Genomic DNA, 21,426 nt, shown 5'->3' on the forward strand with positions numbered 1-21,426 from the left:
CCCACCCCCCGTCCTCTCTCCTCTCCGCGTCCCCATCTCTCTGCCTTTCAAATAAAATTAAACTTCAAAAAAATAAAATAAATTCTTCATGGGTGGGAGAGGAAGAGTTTTATTCTAATTCTCTTACCATCATGTTTCAGGGTCCACATCTAATACTATTAACTCCATGTTCTATGAACACTCTCCTGATTTCTAGCCAGGTATTATGCTTTGTTTATTTGAATATCCAAAGTGTTCCATGCATCTTTTTCCTTGCTTGGCTTCATTCATTTCAGTCATTCATAAATTAACTAACTTTATCATAAACTCTCTTGGGGTTATTATTGGATATATAGCAGATGCCCAAGCCCTCTAACACTTTTAACATTGTACAAGTGATTGTATAATGTTACCTCTGCATATTTTATTGCTCCAATTGCAGTTGAGGTCATTTAAAAACAAGAACTATTTCTAAGGACAGCAAATCAGTGGTGGAGTGGGTGTACGAATGAATGAATGAAATAGTCTAAGATCGCCTTTGCAGTACCAAAGGAGCTCCGGGCAAAGGCAGGCTACTGCAGTTTCAGTGTCTAGCATCGTTCTTACAGCATTGGGCGCCCTCCTGCAGCTAAAGCACGTGGTCCAGAAGCAGGAAACTTGGTTTCTAGATGCAAAATTTATCACCTGGCATCGGTAGCTTTGAAAACTCAACTCTCTGGGTCTCATTTACAAATCTGTGGAATAAAAGTTCATTTCAGTTCTGACATTCTACAATTCTTGAAACCTTTGGTCTTTTACAACAAAAAAAAAGAAGCAAATCACCAAAATAAATTTTGAGTTTGGCAAACAAATATTTCTTTTATTACATCCTTACACTTCAATGTATGCCTGCTCGTGCAAGCACTATTATAAGTGCATTGCTTGTATTAACATTTATCCTTATGAGACGAGACTATCTTATTTCATTTTCATATAGAGACAATGAAAGAGTAGGGAACTTACATACCTGGTGGCTGAGCCAATTTCAGATGTACGAGCCTGGCCCCGTGGCAGTGCTCGGAACCTTACTGCTTCTCCAGGGCACCTGCATGGGTCCAGTCTTCTCAGAACCACAGGCTCAATCCATTAGCACAGACTTCATGTTCTTGTTTCAACATGAAGGGGTAATTCACAAAGGTGTTGTGAGAGAGCTCAGTCCCCAGGAGAGTGAAGAGATATTCGCTGATGACTACTGCATGTGGGGCCAGGGCCTTAGTTCTGTCTGACATTGCAGATACTGGATTGGGAAACCAAAGTGCGGAGAGCCTTCCGACCTGAGTTTTGGAAAGAATGTTTTTCTCTTCCAGAAACCTCATCAAACATGAGCTCTAAAGGCGAGCCCCGTCATTGCAACATTACCTGATTTCCTCCTGTTCAGAGGATTCTGTTTGACTCAATAGTAGGGAAGGCTTCCTTTATCTGTAAGTTCGTGCTGCAAACTGGATTTAGGAAGCCATCACTGCACTGCTTCCCCAATCCCTTTGCTAAACTCAGAAGTATCTCGGTGACAAGAAACATCCTGAGATGGTTAAACAGGCCTTTTAAAACTGGGCCAGGCAGAGTGAGTAAACAAGGGGATTTTCATCACACAGAGCATGTACTTTGAAGCCAACAAAGAATACAGAGTAGCGGGTAAGATAAAGATGATGCTAGAGCTAACAGTGATTGCAATCAACATTCAGAGCTGCTGCCCTGCCTTCGCTTACCCAGCCAGATGCTTCCTCCTGTCCTTTTTCTTCCTTCTCCTTTCCTGCTCCCCCTCCTAACCCCCAATTCCCCTTCCCACCTGTCCTTTCTTTCCCAAGTCCTACAGGCTTGTTATTGTTTTCTCCTCCTGGTCGCATAAATGCATATTCAAAGTCCTGAAAGCCTGTGTATGAATAACATGTATTCACACTTTGATTTTGTTTATCCATATATTCATATTCATTCATCAGACCATTATAGACCATTTTTCATTATCTGTTGGGAGCCAAGTCTTAGGCTGCCCTCATGCACAGTGTATATACCTTAGGACAGATGTAGTGTGGTCTTTTCTCCAGGGATGCTGTATTTGGCTGCAAAGCCTGAAGGTAACGTAAGTTGAGTGTATGCTTGTAGCATACCATTGATCATGCGTTCAGGGTCTAGCAGAAATCAGGCCTATCCATTTCAGCCTTAGGGAAAACAGATGTTTTAGGAAACTAGAAAAACAAAAACTCTCCTGCTTGGTCTTTATGAAACTCTACTGGAGCTCTGGAAAAATCTCAACCATAAGCAGGGACCAAATAGTGTCCAGCTCTCAGTGTCTCCTGCATTATTCACTAAAGAATTCCCTACAAGCTTGGGAAACTTTTCCAGAGCAACCCGTAAACCAGTGACTCATGGTGTAGGAAAACAGTATGATTATAAATCATGATATAATGTTTTGGCACAAAGATGCCCCAAAGCACCATATCAAAATCAGACCATTGCTTTTGAAAGAGTGTTATTTAATTCTGTTTCTCATATACTCACTGAGCAGCTCCTGGGCACCCAGCAAGCCGTACATTCTGAGACTTTTTTCATTTCCACCCAAGTTAAGAAGACTAGATAGGTACAAACCGGACAATAGCTGCAGCACGGTAAAGGTGAAACAGTCCTCAGCTGGGAATCTTGGTTCTGGGTCTAAGTGCCTCCGCTTGTTAGCTGTGAAGCATTATTTAAAAAATAATAATAATAATAATAATCAGGGGGCCGGTGCCATGACTCACTAGGTTAATCCTCTGCCTGTGGCACCGGCATCCCATATGGCGCCGGGCTCTAGTCCTGGTTGCTCCTCTTCCAGTCCAGCTCTCTGCTGTGGCCCGGGAGGGCAGTGGAGGATGGCCCAAGTGCTTGGGCCCTGCACCCCATGGGAGACCAGGAGGACGCACCTGGCTCCTGGCTTCAGATCGGTGTAGTTCCAGCAATAGCGGCCATTTGGGGGGTGAACCAACGGAAGGAAGACCTTTCTCTCTATCTCTCTCTCTCTCACTAACTCTATCTGTCAAAAAAAAAAAAAGGTCAGAACTGTTGTAAAGATTTCTTGTGTATTTTATGCAAATTAATAAATAGAAAATATTTTTATGATTTGTAGAGAATACAAAGCAAGTAGAATTCCTTATCCGACTTATATAATCCCATTGAGTAAGCCAGTATTTCACAAACAAGTTGCTACCTATTAAATGGGCCATGAAATCAATTTGGTGATAACTGACTTTTTTCTTAATGTAATTGATCAGAATAGAAGATAGTGTATCATACATAATAAGGGTAAGTTTTGTTCCAGGTAACTTGTCTCTATTGCATGTATTTGTGTACCATCCTTTGACAGGGGAAGGATTTCCGAGTATGGGTTACTTTAAAAATGCGGAGACCACATGCCATCCCTAATCTAGTTTTCATAAAATTACCTGATTCTGCCTTGCTGCCTCTCTAATTATTCAGCTTAACTCACTCAGTACAGTATTTCTGGAATGCTACAAAAACAACTAGAGAAGACTGAGAATATTTAAATGCCACACCAAGTAACAATTAATTACCCTTTGGTAACAGGAAGTCATGGAAAGGGTGATGAAACTAGAATATTAAAGTCAATTTCCAGGGGTCCCATCCAGAGATTCCTAGAGGAAGGATAGGAATTTTCTGATGGGAGAATCAAAGAGAAGAAGCCAGAGTAGGGGACAGAGGCTGAACCCAGTGTAAGTGAACATGGTCCATCTGAGCTGTCTGCCTAAGCAGCAGCTTGGAGCCACTAGATAGGGACTCAGACAGAGGCACTGTGCAAGTAAGGCAAGATTGACACCTTGCAAATCTCCTTGCAGATCTAATTTATCCCAACTGCAAGCCCTCACAGGCACAACCTGGTCCTTCTCTCCCTTGAATCATCTTCCCTCAGCCCTGACCATGGCCAGTCCCTATGCACAGTAACCACAGACCAGGAAAGGGCAAGAGGCAGGAAGTAGAGCAGTGTAGAAAATCTGTCATCCTAGACTGTCATATTCACGTTCCTGGTGCTCTGTGCTCGGAGTGAACCTTTGCCACTGTGTGTTCTCACAGAATCTCACTACCTGTACCAATGAGATAGCAGTGGTGACACATCCCGCCTGCGTGATTTGGTGTGGCTGCACTATTAAGGCACTGTTAAGGCAAGATGGGCCCCTGGGACAATGCCAAAGGCCGAACAGCAGGAGTAAGAGTCATGCCACAGGTCACAGTGAAGAGGAAATTAGAATGGGACAGGGACAAGGGAGAAAAATAAGGCCCCTGGGGAGGGCAGATTTCCTAATCTCTGTTTTCTGTAATCCTTGATCCAGTTCCCATAGCTGTCCACATGTCTGGGAAGATGGCCCAATCCCTGTTCCTCATAGGTGTCAACATGTCTGGGCAGGCGTCCTAATCTCAGTTTCTGTAAACCTCTGTTCAAGTTCCCCATAAGTGTAGCCTCAAGTTCCTCATGGGTGGTCCTAAGTCAAGCAGGCTGTAATCAAACCCGTCAATGTTGTAATGGTTAAGGCTTGATGCTGACGATGCTCCGCCTGGGGAAGCAATTCCACTGGACCAAGAGACATTAATAAACCTCCGATCCTCCACTCAACCTCTGGTGCCTGCTGGAACTAAGGGAACTTCCCCAATCCAGCTTTCTGTAGCAAGAAGGCAAGCCAGCGAAAGAAAGACAGAAAGACAGAAAGAAAGAAAGAAAGGAAGAAAGAAAGATCCTTCTAAGTGTGCATGGACCCCACAGCTTTGCAATCTCCTCCTCTGATTCATTTCTCTCTCTCTCTCTCTCTCTCTCTCTCTCTCTCTCTCTCCCTCCCTCCCTCCCTCCTTCTCCCCCCCCCCCCCAGAAACACACACAAACACACAAAGCAACGATTCTCTCCTCGTCCTGAGGACAATTTGATTCTAAGTCTAGAATATGGACAGATGTGAAGCCATTTCCTGAGTTTTCCCCACAATACAGGTTCCCTGTCGAAACAGCTGGCTCTAGACCCATACGGCTCAGAGATCTACTTGTGACAGCAGAGCAGGTAACTGCATGATTTATTAAAGGAAAGTGATATTTTAGGGGGCTGGAGCTTCAGTAGAATGGACTGAGCCTCTGCCTGTGGTGCCAGCATCCCTGTGGGCACGGTTCGTGTCCCGGCTGCTCCTCTTCCAATCCAGCTCTCTGCTTATGGCCTGGGAAAGCAGTGGAATATGGCCCAAAGTGCTTGGTCCCCTGCACCCACATGTGAGACCTAGAAGAAGCTCCTGGCTCCCAGCTTCGGATTGGCTCAGCTCTGGCCGTTGTGGCCATATGGAGAGTGAACCAGTGGATGGAAGGCCTTTCTCTCTGTCTCTCCCTCCCCCTGTCTGAAAGCAATATTTTAATATTTAATATTCTGGTACTATAGGTAAGAGAACCAAAAACAGGATCAGCCTGACAGCAGTGACCCCATGCACGAATAGTCCAGTGTGGTCAGACAGGTTGCTGCTTGCATTGGATGAGATGAACAGACCTGCCCATTGTTACCTGAAGCCAGCTCTGTGTGTCCAGCATTCCCAGTTGTTCTGGAAGCCTTCTTTCCTAAACACACAAATAAGAGACAGTGTTGGGAGGGCAGTAGAGCTGCAGAGGTGGCTGCTGCCAGAGCAGAGAGGGCCTGAGAGGTCTCCCACTAGTGCTCAGGAGTCCCCTGACAGATAGGAGCACCAATCCAGCCTTGGGAAGTTACTGATTCCCAAAGTATTTGAAGACTTGCTGCAGGTCAACCAACGCACTAAGAAGGTTAGAGAGAGAGGCATGCACGGCATGAACCTGATCCTTTAGTTCTCACCATGAACAGCTTAACTGAAGAGTTCATGGGGTCCATGGATTGATTTCAGGGGCTTCAAAACCTCTCAAAGCTCTGTGCACAATATTCTCAGAATCCATAGAATTTCCTAGTAAGAATATGCTAAGCTCATATGAGATTATCAAAGGGATCTGTAGTCAAACAACATTTAAGAAATGATTAGCTTTTTCAACTGTAATTTTTACATATTCATAGCATAAGAGTCATCCTATGACCCTGGATAAAAATGAGGAACATCTTTTGAGAGTGACAGAAGCATCTGCCTGTTTTACTGTCCCAGTATCTACTTAAACAAGTGGTCAGTTAGCAGACCCTAGTGATCAGAGTGGGAATTTGAACCCTGTGGAAGACCAGTTACAAGTGCTTGCATGAGAAACACTGTCATGTCACTATTCTTCAAAACATTTGTGCAAGCCTTCCAATCTCCATCCTTCCACAGCAGCTCAAAACAGGTACACTGAAAACAACAATCTGTTGTGCAATACAGCTATTCCCACTCTTGCTGTTATCAGTGTGAAAGGGGGAGATTGCCTTATACTGGGTCCTGTCACTGTGACTGTTGCTACTGAAACTGTGGAAAGAAAAGACAAAATCGACCAAACCATATCCAGTCAGGTCAGGATACCTCTTTCTCAGCTGACTTATTGCAATTTACAGGCCCATTTTAGTTAATTGTATATTTGATAATATTGTGTGTATACAATCTGATTTTTTTTAAACTTCAGTCTAAGTAAATCTAATAATCTTTGAAATTATTGGGAATATTTTTCTTCTTTTTTGTTATGAGGAAGGCATTTTTTTTCTCTTAAATTCAGAATAAACTTATTGCCAAGGAGCTAGGGGAGAAAGTGCACCTGTAGGACTAGTCCTCTAAATTACTAATTTTTAATTTTTATTTTTTATTTGAAATAGAGAATTCCCACCTGCTGCTTCACTCCCCTAAATGCCCACAACTGCCAGGCCTGGCTGGAGACAGAAGCCAAAACCTGGGAACTCAATCCAGGGGTGCCAACCACCCAAGTCATCAGTCCTGCTTTCCAGGGTCTAAACTGACAGAAAGCTATAGTCAGTAGCCCAAACCAAGAACCAAACTCAAGCAGTCCCATGTGGATGCACATACCTCAACCACCAGGCCAAATACCTGCTTCCCACTCATTAAACTTTAAACAATTGTGTAACCTAAATCCAGGTGTTTTATCAGAAGATTAACTGTAGCCTAATTTCACAGTTTATGGATTACCGAAGTCCAAACATCATTTAATTCCATGTCTAAACCAGAACCGCTTTTTTCTCCTTAGAATTCCTTACTTATAAAGCAAAGCCAGACCATAAACTTATTTCGTTCCCGTTCAGAGTAATAAGCTTTTTACAGATAAGTAACATTAAGAGAATTCGTTCATTCACTAAAAGTGGCAATCTTAAAACAAGTGAAAAATTCTGCTTTAGAAAAAGCGAGTTGTGCTTTATTCATTCTTCCTAACATTTTAAATCCGTCACTATTATTGCTAAGTCATTACTCATCTGGTAATAAAGGGTGAGGAGAGTTAACAGTTAGCCATATCCCATGTCTTTAGTTATGTAATGTTGATTTTCGAGAGCTGTCTAAGATTTGTATGAAAGACCCCCTGATAGGCAGCTACAATAAGAGAAAATCATATCAGCTTATGACCAGTGAAAATCTAACATGACAATCTAAAAATATCCATTTTATTTATAGTGCTGTATTTCAAACATACATTTGAATGATAATGGGAAAGATAATTAAAGTTGGCCAAGTGACATTTTTCAGATGACTGAGAAGTGAGAAATGTATTCTAGCCTTCACAGCACTGTGTTTTATTGTTGTTAACTGATAGGTTCTTTCTCTAAAGAAGTGAGCTTGCGGTCCATGTTCCAGGGAGTTTATATTTCCAATTCTCAATTTTTTCATTCCGCTTAAATCCCAAAGGATTTTATTAAAATGAAAATTATATCGCATTACTGATTCATAAAAAAGAAGTAAAAAGTGGACACTGTGCTTTTTCTCAGAGTCTAACAATCTTTTGTGAAGTATATGGAGTTAGAAGGAATTTCAACAAGACACAGAGGAAGAACATATTCTTTGTTAATTCTCACCAGAGAGTAGAAATGGCTAGAAAACGTGTACCGCACTGAGATATGTGACTTTTTCCCTTTAATAGTCACTAAATATTTTATGTATTCTATTTTATTAAAGTAAGAACACTTAGCCTGTGACCGACCCTCTTAACGAATTTTAGGTGTATGACACATCATTATTGATGATAGGTACAGTGTGGTGCAGAAGATGTCTAGAACTTACTCATCTTGCTTGACTGAAACTTTTATGCCTGGTAATTAGCAATCCCCCACTCACTCTTCCCCTAACTCTTGACAACTGCCATTGCACTCAGACTCTATGGATCTGACTACTTTAGGGTCTCATTATAACTGGAACTATGCAGCATTTAATGTCTTTCCATAACTGCCATATTTCACACTTAGCATAATGTGCTCAATGTTCATCCATGTTGTCATGGATCAGAGAATTTCCTTCCTTTTTAAGACGGAACAGTATTCCACTCTATGTACGTACTGTGTTTTCTTTAACCATTTGTCTGTTGATAGACATCTGGTTTTTCTCCATATCGTGGCTATTGCGAATAATGCTGCAATGAACACAGGAATGCAGATATCTCTTTGAGATTCTGATTTCAGTTCCTTGGATCAATATCCAGAAGTGGAATTGCTAGATCATACGTAGATCATTAAATGTTCTGAGATTTGTGAATGAAATATATGTACAAAGAACTTTTAAGCCAGGGGCTGCATTGTGGCACAGAGGGTTAAGCAGCCATCTGTGACATTGGCATGGCCTATAGGCTCCAGTTCAAGTCCTGGCTGCTCCACTTCTGATCCAGCTGAATGCTAATGTGCTGGGAAAAACAGCAGAGGATGGCCCAAGTGCTTGGGCCCCTGCAACCATATGAGAGACCTGAAAGAAGCTCCTGACTCTTGGCTTTGGCCTGGCCTAGCCTGGCTGTTATGACCATTTGGATACTGAACCAGTGGATAAAAGCACTCTCTCTCTCTCTCTTTCAAATAAATAAATCTTGAAAAAAGAAAACTTTTAGAAAGTGAACTTCAAATGAATCTGTTATCAAGATCTTATAAAATGCATGCCAGATAATGAGAAAACTACACTCTTGAAATACAAATTTCCTATTCAACTCCAACTGCATAACTCAGAAAGCACTGCTACCAACACAGTACTTTAATTCAAAGGATGATTTTTCCATGGAACAATAGGAATTGCCTTGGAGGAAAACAGCTTTTTTTTGTCACTTCTTAAAGTCAACTGAGGCTTGGGAAGGGAACAAGAGATAAATGATAGAGGAGAACTATTAAGTTATGACCCTCCATCAGTCAAGACATGATTAAATACTGGTCACTAAAGGTGATGAAGATAGTTCCTTCTCACACTCAAGACACAGGAGATGGGATGGGCATTTGGCCTAATGGTTAAGATGCCTGTTGGGACATCAGCATCCCACACACTGCAATAACTGGGTTTTATGTTCAGCTCCAGATCCTGACTCCAGCTTCCTGCCAATGCAAACCCTGAGAGGCAACAGTGATGGCTCAAGTGGGTATGTTCTTGACACCACAGGAGAGACTGGGATTAAGTTCCCAGCCCCCTGCTTTTGCTCTCATGCTGTTGCAGGCTTTTAGAGAGTGAACCAGCTGATGGGAGTGATGGGAGATCTCTCTTTCTCTCTTCCTCTCAAATATTTAAAAATATACAGAAGATGAAAAAAATTATTCAACAAATTCATACATTCAGCCATGCAACAAACATGGCATGTTTGAAATGTTGGTGGGACTTCCAAATGGAAATAAATTTTGTTATGCCTAACTGTAAGATGATAAAAAATGAAAAGGCATGGTTTCCACTCTTAAATTGTTCAGAGTAATAGACACACAGACAGATAAATGAACAATTACAGTAAAACAGATATCACTATAATGGAATCACAAAGCTCATGAGCAGTCTTCCAGAGCAGCAACTAAATTTTCTAGGACATCGGGGAAGGCAACAGGGAGGACTTTAAGTTTGTTTGTCAAACAAAGGAGCATTCCAGGCAGAGAGAGAGGTATCTGCAAGGACTCAGTCACAAGAGAGCTTGAAACACAAGCTCTTGTAGCTGTAGCTAGAGAGCAAGGAGGCTACCATAGTAATACAAGGGGCATGCTCAGACCAGTGGCAGCAGGGAAGGGGTAGAGGAACACATGGACGGAACATCTAGACGAGTACCTAGGTTTCATGATTAATGGAGTACAGGACTAAACGAGGGAAGCTCTGGTGACTTCTGGATTCTGGTTTGAGCACAGAATGGACAAAAGTGCCATTTACTAACACAGACATGTACATGGACAGCAGAGAGATTTATTACAAGTCAAGGATATGAAATTCTATATTCAGTTTGAGATGCCTGAAGGACACCCAAATGGGCTGGAGGGCGGGAGGGAGGGAGGGGCAGAGAGAAAGATAGTGAATTATGTAGAAAGAAGTTGAAGCCACAGGAGAAATGACATAAATGGTAGCAAAAACAGAGGCCAGGAAAGGACCGACTTTAATAATAATAATAATAAAGTAGAGCAGTAGTTGTAAAGCTTAAAGTTTTTTAAACAAAAAAATTTAAATAATGAGAAAGAAGAACCTTCCTTTTTTCCTCCCTCCAAGCATTTATCGTGCCCCAATCCCTAGGAAGTCACTTCCTTAGAATATGAGAGTCTTGATGTTCAGTAAATATAAGAGCATATATTTAGGTTGACACAAGGTTCTATAATGGACATTACAATATTATATGATAGTGTGGTACTGAAAGGATAGTTATAGCCCAAGAATAATCAAAGTAGAATTTCTGAAGGTAAGAGGAGAAAGAATAAATAATAATAGAATCTTGAATTAATCAAAATCCCACTCTGGTGGTAAAGCGAGGAAAATCCTTATTGACTAAGAGATTTGCCCACGAGTTGGACATCTTTTTTTCCTTGTGAGGTATCTGAAAGACTCACAGCTTCAAGAAGCTTTGTGACAACTGATTAGATTAGTGAATGTGTGCATGCATTTTGTCATCTAGTGTTAATCTTTAATGAAACCAAGATATTTCACTACCAGAACAAATTACAAAATCATGAATCTCGATTCTGAATTCTTCAGTATGACAATACTCTCTAAACAACTTCACTGTGAGGATTCACTTTCCACCCCAAAATGGGGTCTGAAGTTCTGAAGACTGGGGATCCAAGGCAGCCCCACTGACTCCCACAGACCATTCTGGAAGTTCTAAAGCACTCAACCATCAGCCCAACCATGTATTTTTGTACTGGATTGCAACTTTTCATGGTGATAGGTGTGATGACGTTTTTACAAGTTGCATGGGAAAGTTAACATAAATGTTAAGTTAAACTAGATGAACAGACAACCTACCTGAACATTAAACTGGATTTTTGTAGAAACTCCTTTGAAAACATAAGATGCTAAATAAGCTGAAACAGATTTTTATAAAATGAGAATGTGATGTTTCTATTTCAAATGAGAGGACAAAGTCCACCTACTTATAAAAACAGATCATGGACATATTTAGTAAAATATAATTATCACAGAAAAGTCAATTGGACATTCAGCTATACAAAATAATAATTTGAAAAAGCTCTCAAAGGTTTGGGTCTTTCATCACAGTGGATTAGCACCCTTAGCCACTACCCATGACTACCACAGTTACTATACGTCACCTAAGGCAATGTTTGCTCACATGGTAGCACTCTTCACTCAGGCCTTACTCCTTCCATTAGAGGTAAGCTAGAAGAAAAATCTTTTCATTTCATATCATTAAGGAAAAGTATGAATTGAACATGGTATGTGCACATTGGAAGTTCCCAAACATCTGGAAGAAGAAAAAGAATGTGAAAAGGTATTGACAAATGCACATGACTAACCATGTGCCAGCACCATGCCAAGTACCTTTCTATATTAACTCATTTAATCATCACAAAATCCCATCAAGGCAGGTAACATCTATTAGAACTCCCTTTTGACAGATAAGGAAACAGAGGCAGAAGAGATAAAATAACATGCTCCAAGTCACAAAGCTAGCAAGCGGCAGAGCTGCAGAGTCAGTGCACACCCCTGGCTTTGGAGCACATGGTGTCAGTCACTCTGTTACTCCACATGTTTAAAAGAAGAGCTACCGGAGCAGAAGCAACTTTTGTACCAGACTCTGAGAAAACGGTGGGTGTCTTCTGGAACCACCCAGGATGAGCTTATTCAACAAGAATAAGTTGCCCCCTAGAGCATCCAACATATGGAAGCCTTGCCTTCCTTCTTATTTTCCATACAGTTATCTAGAACCAAGTCTGGCTGATCAGCTGAATTATTTGGATGCATCTCAAAATCCTTAGAGGAGAATGTTATTTCAGCATATCAGCATGGCTATGCACATCTATTTCATTAATAATGTAAACACAAAGTTTTCTTAACAGCCTGTATCTCCTCTATCCTTTTCCGGCTTTGTCCCACCCCTGGAATGAATGCTACAGGGTTCCTGGCTGCCCAGCCACCAGACTGCAGGAGCAATGCTGTCCAGGTATGCTCTGGAGGCAGTCTCCAACAATGTCCTTCCACTGGGGCCAGAACCCATCTATAAGGCTAAGGATGCTTAACACAATCAATAAATGCTTCTTTACTGATCCATTGATTGACTGATACTGGGAAATCTTATTTTTCTGTTTTTGTCTTTTGAGTCCCAGCTTCATGTATAGCTGAGAACTTCAACATCTTACTCCAAGCAATTCATGGAATCAATAGACAACATCAGCAAAGCTATAAAGGAACTCAACACCACCACCTCCCATATGCGTGGAAAACTACACCAAACTCAGCAGTATACACATTTTTTTCAAATGCTCATAAAACATTTACCATTATAGTTTGTATTCCAGGCCATAAACAAACCTCAACAAACTTAACTGAAACCATACACAGTAAATTCTCTGACCAAATTACTGTTGTTGCACTACTCATACAAGTAACAAAATTGTATTTTTGTCATAATATCATTTTTACCAAATATGCTATTACTCTGTACTTCTTTATAGGCTGGTTTATGTCAAAAGTGTCATTTAAAATATCTCCTAAATAAATAATTAAGAATGTTTCTTTCAGCACCTCCTTAAGGAAGCCTTGGATCTCCTATAAATAAATCTCTAACTTTTAGATTTTTGCATCTTTTTTTTTCTTGCAAAGGACACCTTTATTTCTCTTGGTTCCCAACCACAGCAGTCACAGTATCGAAGCATCCATCTGCCCTTCCTGATTAGGCCAAGGCCAGTGGCTGCATTATCTCTTAAGCTACAGAGAATCCTGGCCCAAGGATGCAGGGGGCCCATGGTTCTCTGGATCCTGCCTTTAATCCCCTGGAGACAAGTTTGCTCAGCTAGGAGAAAAATAGTCTCTAAAGAGCAAAAGTCAACAAATGCTATCGTTCCTCTTCCGGAGTCACTCCGCTGTTGTTGACATGTTCTCTTAGTGTTGAGGACAGTGGTTTTCCGGCTTTGTCCAACCCCTGGAATGAATGCTACAGGGTTCCTGGCTGGCTAGCCACCAGACTGCAAGAGCAATGCTGCCCAGCTATACGCTGGAGGCAGTCTCCAACAATGTCCTTCTACCAGGGCCAGAACCCACCTCAGGAAGCATTCAGAACTGGAGAAGCCACTCTTGAGGAAGCTGTTCCAAGCTGATGGGGTCTTCTAGATGCACTTAAAACTCTTTTCAGGAAACATGGGAAGGGTAGGTCAATGTCATTACCCATACCCTCTTGGGTATGACAATAAGCTCATGCACTTCTGTATTTAATTCTCTTTCATGCTAATATAGGTTCAGTTGTGTACACACACACACCCAATTCAAATATTAAGGCTCTAATCTCTAATGTGAAGGAATGTGGAGATGAGCCCTGGGCGATAATTAAATGAGGTCATGGGAACTTCATGGTGGAATGAGTATTCCTGTAAGTAAAAATGCAGAGAGCTCTCTCCGTCCTCCTTGCCTCTCCATATGAAGACACAGCAACAAGGCTACTGTCTACAAGCCAAGAAGAAAGTCTTCACCCTGCTCAGAGGTTTCCAGCCTCTATAACTATGTGAAAATAAATTTCTGCTCTATAAGCAACAAATCTATGGTATTTTCTTATGTCAGGACAAGCAGACTAAACATATTTTGAAGTCTTAGTCCCCAGGAACTCTGAATGTAACTGTATTTGGAGTAAGGGTCTTTAAAGAGATAATTAAGTTATTGGAAGTTGTTAAAGTGAACCCTAGTCCTATAAGACTGGTGCAGGACACAGGCACGCACCAACAGAAGACCATGTGAAAACACAGGGAGAACGTGGTATCTTCAGGCCAGAGAGGACTCAAAGGAAACCAACACATACTTAAATTTTTAAACAATCTGTTTATTTTTGAAAGGAAGATAGAGAGATAGAGATAAATGAAGATAAATGAATAAGATTTTCCATCTGCCAACTCACTCCCCAAATGCTCACAATAACTGGCTGGGTTAAGCTGAAACCAGGAGCCCAGAACTCAATCTGGGTCTCTTGTGTGGGTGGCAGAGATCCAACCACTTGATCCATCACCTGCTGAATTCCAAGGTTCTCATCAGCAGAAAGCTGGAATCAGGAGCAGAGATTAGACTCTGGCACTCTCATAAGGAAATATGGGTGTTCAGAATCAGGCTATGGGCATTGCAAATGGCATCATATCTGCTGCATCAAATGCCCATCCCTTTGGTACTTTCATATGGCAGCTCAAGCTAACCCAAACACTGGCTGTGCTGGGAGACACTGTGGCACATTCCACAGGTGCCAGCATGGCAGTACAAGAACTCACTCAGGAAACATTAACTCAGAGATACTGGGGTACCAAATGGTAGAGAAGTGAAGGAGGAAGACCATGACAGGCTGTCTTCATTGAGTAGGTAGAAGGTAAGGTTGACATCTGGTGATGGGCAGGAGAGCAGAGCCCTGAGCCATTGTGAAGACAGAGGTGAGAAGCCACTGGGAGAAGTGTGACATCACACCCATTGGAGCATCAGGACTCAGAGAGAAGCAGCGGATGACCTGCCCTAAGGATGGGTATGGGAGCCACCTGAGGTCTCTGACTCCCCTACCCCTCCACTTCCCTCCTTTCAGGAAGCTTTGAGCTTTTCTAATCTGCAAAGGAGCAGACAGGTCATCTGCCTTCAAACAAGGAGACCCAGATCCATTATTAATGAAGTAAGAATGAAGTAATTATCTGGATAATTCAAGTATCCATCACCACTCTAAACTAAAATGTCCAGATGGGAAAAGACGTAGGAATCAACAGAAATAGACTGATTTGAGTTACTTGCCTCAATTTACTGTTTTACATTGGACTTATCCAAATTACATTATAAAAATGGCCTCCAGTTCTGCCTAAGGGTCTCCCAGTGATAGAGACGCTGCCAGTCTGCATCTTCTAAGGGACTTGAATTCCACAGCATAGTTCAGAATGAGAGGACAGACATATCATCTATTTATTAGAAATGCAGAGAGGGAGAGGGAGAGGGAGAGGGAGAGGGAGAGGGAGAGGGAGAGATGGAGAGATGGAGAGATGGAGAGATGGAGAGAGAGAGAGAGAGAGAGAGAGAATGAGAATCTCCCATCCACTGCTTCATGCCCCAAATGTTTTCAATAGCCAGGGCTGGGGCAGGCCAAAGCCAGGAGCCAGGAGCCAGGAACTCCATCCAGGTCTCCCTTATGGGTGGCAGCAGCCCAAGCACTTGAGCTATCTATCACCTGCTGCCTCCCAGAGTTCACATTATCAGCAGGCAGTTGTATCTGTAGTGCACAAGGGACTCAGAACACAGCATTCTGATATGGGATGTGGGCATCCCAAGCAGCAGCTTAACCCGCTGCACCATGGCCACCCCAACACATCATTTCATACTGACTCAGTCTTCGGGGTCTTTTCTGGGCGTGATGCAGTGTCTTATATTCCAGATTGTTAATCCAGGAGGATTAGCCATGCAAAGGCCATTATCAGACTTGTGCAAGATAAGTACGGAAAAATACCTGACATGTCAGAGCCCAGATTCTTGCTTCCCTTCTTGGGGAAAACGCATGAATACATTTAGAAGGGGGAAGTTGCAATAAACAGCGTTGACATTAGGAACCTTTGAAGAGCAGCAAACACAAGTGCTGCAGCACATGGATGCATCTCCCCACAGCAGGATTCATCGGGAATCTGCATATTATCAAAGGCACACCCCAGGAAATGCCTCTAAGCCCCTTGCCTGTAGCAGCAGATCACTGTGCTATTTTCATGTCACCTCTCTAAATGTCCTCCCTGGAAGCCAGATGAGGCTCAGAACTCCCCTAACTTATTTCTCTAACAATGCCACAAAGAGTTGTGATTCCCTAATCCTCTCATTGAGATGCAGGATAGTACAGGAGGAACTGCATGGGATATAAAGTCAGGCACATGAATTTGAGGCCTGGCTCAGCTACTGATGTGCCAGGTGATCTGGGAAAGTCACTTAGCTCCAGAGAGTTTCAGGTGCCTCAATGTGATGGATAGCATAAAACTCACCAGGTTTGTAGGATTAAAAGAAATCGTGACTAACAAAGTGCTTTACAAACCATAAAGAATTGTGCAATTTTAATAAGACACCAGTTTGTCTCCCTAGATAGAGGGCAACATGTGTGTGAGCACGCACCACCCAATCATATGTTGCTCGGTGGATCCCCATACACAGTCATAATTGGCTCCTTCTAGTACTTTCATAATGAAGAATTTGATCTGTCATGTAAAACTTAGCTGTGCTCCCTCATTTACAAGAATGGTTGGAGGGCTGCCTGGAGCACCAGCATCCCATATGGGCGCCAGTTCGAATCCCGGCTGCTCCTCTTCCGATCCAGCTCTCTGCTATGGCCTGGGAAAGCAGTAGAAGATGGCCCAAGTTCTTGTCCCCTCCACCCATGTGGGAGACCCAGAAGCTGCTCCTGGCTCCTGGCTTCGGAAAAGTGCAGCTCTGGCCATTGCGGCCAATTGGAGAGTGAACCAGCAGATGGAAGACCTCTCTCTCTCTCTCTCTCTCTCTGCCTCTCCTTCTCTCTGTGTAACACTGATTTTCAGATAAATAAATAAATAAATCTTTAAAAAAAAAAGAATGGTGGTTACAATATTTTGTAGGATTTTTTGTTTGGACTACAGAATGTGACAATGAATAAAAGTTAACTATCATAATGAGTGTTTTAATTTTTTGGTGCTTGGCAAATATCAGAGATTTTTAAAATATTTATAAAAAGCTATGATGATTCTTGTGACACTGCCCAGGAGCAGAGAGGCGACAGCTCAACCTGGTGGATGTTATCCCTTTGCAAAGGGCCTTGTCTCACCTGCTGTTCACTTGGTCCCCATCCTTACTCTCCATCCCCACTCCCAACTCTTACTCACCTCCTTCGTACCAAAAGCAACCATTCTAAACTGCCCGGTGTCAGTGGGGACTTTTCCATTATTTGTCACTAGTTTCATCTGTTTCCTTATAAAAGATGCTGAGCTGTTTTGGGTGCAGACAGAACTTTATTTCTCTGAGCCCTGAAGACTTTCTAATACAAAGGAGAATGATTTTACAAGGGGCACTGTGGGCTCCAAAAGGAGCTTGATATTTCAGCTTCAGAGACCAAGACACCTCTTCATTCCTTCTGAAAAGGCAAGGGCTGGGGGCTGGGGGTCTCAGCTGCAGTGACTGCTTTGGAAAACACCAGGGAGGAGCAGACACTGAGGAGACAGAGCCCTGCTCCTTGAGCAACAGGCCTGATGTCATCCTCAGGGGAACAGGTCACGGAAGGAGGCCAAAGAGGTAACTCAGGACCACACAGGTTCACAGGACCTGGAAATTTCTAAAAGCAAAGCTCAAAAGCAATTCTCCAACTCAAGGGGCTTCCATAGCCTTGGAAACTCATAACTGGTGCATAGGGAGATTACTGATGCCATAAACAGGAGTGTCAATTGGTAAAGTCAACAACAGGAGTCACTGTGCACTTGCTCCTCATGTAGGATCTCTGTCCTTAACGTGCTGTACACTGAGGCTTAATGCTATAACGAGTACTCAAACAGTGTATTTCACTTTGTGTTTCTATGGGGGTGCAAACGACTGAAATCTTTACTTAATGTACACTAAACTGATCTTCTGTAAAAAAAAAAAAAAAAAAAAAAAAAAAAGAAATTATCAATTCCCAACTTGACTCTCACTGGGATTAAACATGACAATAGGTCTGATCTGATTTCATCATCATTTAAAAAAAAATCATCTATTATTTTTCACTTTATGTTTCTGTGTGGGAGCAAACTGTTGAAATACTTACTTAAGGTATACTAAGCTGATCTTCTGTATATTAAGATAATCAAAAATGAATCTTGATGTGAATGGAAGGGGAGAGGGAGTGGGAAAGGGGAGGGTTGTGGGTGGGAGGGACGGTATGGGGGGGAAGCCATTGTAACACATGAGTCGTACTTTGGAAATTTATATTCATTAAATAAAAGATAAAAAAAAAAATAAAGCAAATGTATAAAACTCAAAAAAAAAAAAAAGCAATTCTCCAAACACAAAAAAGTTAACGAAAAGTGGATCACAGACATACACCTATGACTAAGATGATAAACCTCCAAGAAAACTCAGCACTAAATGTTCTGATCTCGAAGGAAATGGCTTCTTTTAAAAGACACCAAAAGGACAAGTAACAAATGAAAAAAATTAAATTGGACTTCATCAAAATTACAAATGTGTATACTTCAAAAGAAAGTGAAAAGACAGCCCACAGAGTGAAACAAAGAAATGCAAATCCTACATGTGATAAGACTTGTATTCAAAATATATAAAGAACACTTAAAACTTAATAATAGGCCGGCGCCAAGGCTCAATAGGCTAATCCTCCACCTTGTGGCGCCAGCACACCAGGTTCTAATCCCGGTCGGGGTGCCGGATTCTGTCCCGGTTGCCCCTCTTCCAGGCCAGCTCTCTGCTGTGGCCTGGGAAGGCAGTGGAGGATGGCCCAAGTGCTTGGGCCCTGCACCCCATGGGAGATCAGGAGAAGCACCTGGCTCCTGCCTTCGGATCTGCGCAGTGCGCCGGCCACAGTGCCCCAGCTGCAGCGGTCATTGGAGGGTGAACCAATGGCAAAAGGAAGACCCTTCTCTGTCTCTCTCTCTCACTATCCACTCTGCCTGTCAAAAAAAAAAAAAAAAAAAAAAAAACTTAATAATAAAAAGCACAAACAACACAATTTAAAAATTCAACCAAGGAGCAGGCACTGACGCAGCAGGCTGAGCCGCAACTCTGGACTCCTGCATTCCTTACAGGAGTCCTTGAGACTGAGCCCCACCTGCTGCCTCTCAAGCTTCATGACAGCAGCTGGGAGGACACAGATGATGACTCAGCCCCTTGGGTCCCTGCCACCCATGTGGGATGCAGAGTTCCTGTCCCCCAACTTGGGTCTGGCTCAGTGCTGACTGTGGTGCACATTTTGGGAGTAAACCAGCAGATAGAGGCCCACTCGCTCTATCCAGCCATCCACCCAGCCATCCATCCATCCACCTCTAGCTCTGTCACTCTGCCTTTCATACAAATAACTTTAAAAATAAATTAAATAAAAATTCAAATCAAAGGATTTGAATAGGCATTTCTCCACAGGAGATATACAAAGGACTAGTAAGAACATGAAAAGATGCTCAATATCATTAGTTGTCATGGAAATGTACATCAAAACCACAGCAAGATACCACTTCTCACCCATTAGGATAACAATCATCAAAAAGACAAATAATAGGGACTGGGCTGTGGTGCACTGGGTTAAAATGCACCATTTCCACACAACACTGGAGCCTCTACTGTTCTGCTTCTGAACCAGCTGCTTGCTAATGCACCTGGGAAGGCAGCAGGTTATGATCCAGTGCCTGGGCCCCTGCGACCCATGTGGGAGACTCAGATGGAGTTCCTTGACCCTGGGTTCAGCCAGGCCCAGCCCTGACCATTGTGGCTATTTGGTGAGTAAACCAGCAGACATAAAATCAATAAATCTCCCCTTTCCCTCTTCCTCTCGCTTCTCCCCTCTCCTCCTCTTCTCTGTCCTTTGTTTCCTCTCCCCTCCCCTCTCTCCCTTCCTTGTGAATAAATAAATAAATAAATAAATAAACAAACATGTAATGGATTTTGACAAGATTGTAGAGAAATAGGAAACTTTAGGCACTGCGGGTAGAAAGGTAAAAGGCGCAGCCAATTTGAAAATCAATTTAGCAGCACCTGAAGGATTAAACATAGAATTACCTTATAACCCAGCATTTTCACTCCTAGTTCTATACCTAATAAATGAAAATGTAAATGTGTGTCCATGTAAAGATAGGAACACAAAGTTCACAGGAGCTTTGTCCATCAGAGCCATGAAATAGAAATACCACAAACGTCTATCACTGGGTAAATGGGTAAACAAAGCATGTTCCATCCATACCATGAAATATTATTTCATGGCATCCCATATGGGCTTTGGTTTGAGTCCTCACTGCTCCACTTCTGATCCAGCTCCCTGTTAATGCACCTGGGAAAGCAGCAGAAGACGGCCCACTTGGGAGATCCGAAAGAAGCACCTGGCTCCTGGCTTCAGTCTAGCTCAGCCCCAGGCATTGCAGCCATCTGGGGAGTGCGCCAGCAGACGGAAGACTTGTCTCTCCCTCCCTCTCCCTCTCTGACTGTACATTTCAAATAAATAAAAACAAATCTTTAAGAAAATAAATCAATCCCTTCTTAGGGTGGATGCTCACAGCTAAAGTTGGCCATTGTTTTTTAAATAAGAGTATTGAAAGCTGGTACTACCCTTAAGAAAGACAGAGACCCTCCATACTAAAGTCATGTTGCCTCCTAGGCCAGGGTCTGATGATGGCTGAGCCCTCGCTTATGCTAACAGACAACAGACAGGGAAGAAGGCGCAAACAAAAATGGTGTCAGATGACCTGAGAATTATCTGCTTTAGACTTCACAATATAGGTAAAGACAATGAAAGGGAAACTTCCACCTTAATAAGGTCACCATTCCCAGCTCTCCCCATAAAGGGTGGCCTGTTATCCGGATGGAAGATAGAACATCCGAGAACTGAAATATGACCACAAAGCTGGGCTACACGTGGGCAGAGTGATCTGGCCATCTGCAGACAGACAGGCTGGGAGAGTTGCTTCGCAGGGACTCTTTAACTGCTGTGCTAGCTAAAGCATTAGCTAATTCTATCAAATCCCACCAATTAAGCAGCCCACATATTTTCAGACTAATGGAACACATGCATTGGGAGAAAAGTTGGATTTAATGACCTTTTGGCCCTTTGAGACCCTCAAATTCTATGATTCCATGAGTATGTAATTAGCAATACAGTAATTTTTTTGAATATGAACTCACAAGAATCAAATTTTTCACTTTTAATAAGCAAGGGAAAATGCCACTATC

The 21,426-nt window shown here is 42.4% G+C and overlaps 1 protein-coding gene and 1 long non-coding RNA gene across 8 annotated transcripts in view; one reads left to right on the forward strand and one right to left on the reverse strand.

Annotated features, from left to right (window-relative positions):
• The window catches only part of LOC103347837 (uncharacterized), a 38,461-nt gene extending 25,331 nt beyond the window's left edge, over positions 1-13,130 (forward strand). The window contains exon 4 of one of the 2 annotated variants that reach the window (XR_011386766.1): positions 4,866-4,999. This is a non-coding gene — a long non-coding RNA (uncharacterized lncRNA). Of the gene's footprint in view, positions 1-4,865; positions 5,000-12,659 lie in introns of those variants that run through there. The other variant, XR_011386765.1, reaches the window with a different exon arrangement.
• Positions 1-21,426, reverse strand: part of TDRD15 (tudor domain containing 15) — a 462,408-nt gene that overhangs the window by 350,184 nt on the left and 90,798 nt on the right. For 4 of the 6 annotated variants that reach the window (XM_070069380.1, XM_070069379.1, XM_070069378.1 and 1 more), the window contains exon 3: positions 5,534-5,587. The exons of the other annotated variants lie outside the window; for them this stretch is intronic. The gene's annotated coding sequence lies outside the window, so the exon portion shown is untranslated. The remainder of the gene's footprint in view (positions 1-5,533; positions 5,588-21,426) is intronic. 6 annotated transcript variants of the gene reach the window in all.

The sequence above is a fragment of the Oryctolagus cuniculus genome, chromosome 2, assembly GCF_964237555.1.
Source record: "Oryctolagus cuniculus chromosome 2, mOryCun1.1, whole genome shotgun sequence".
NCBI classification, from domain to species: Eukaryota; Metazoa; Chordata; class Mammalia; order Lagomorpha; family Leporidae; genus Oryctolagus; species Oryctolagus cuniculus.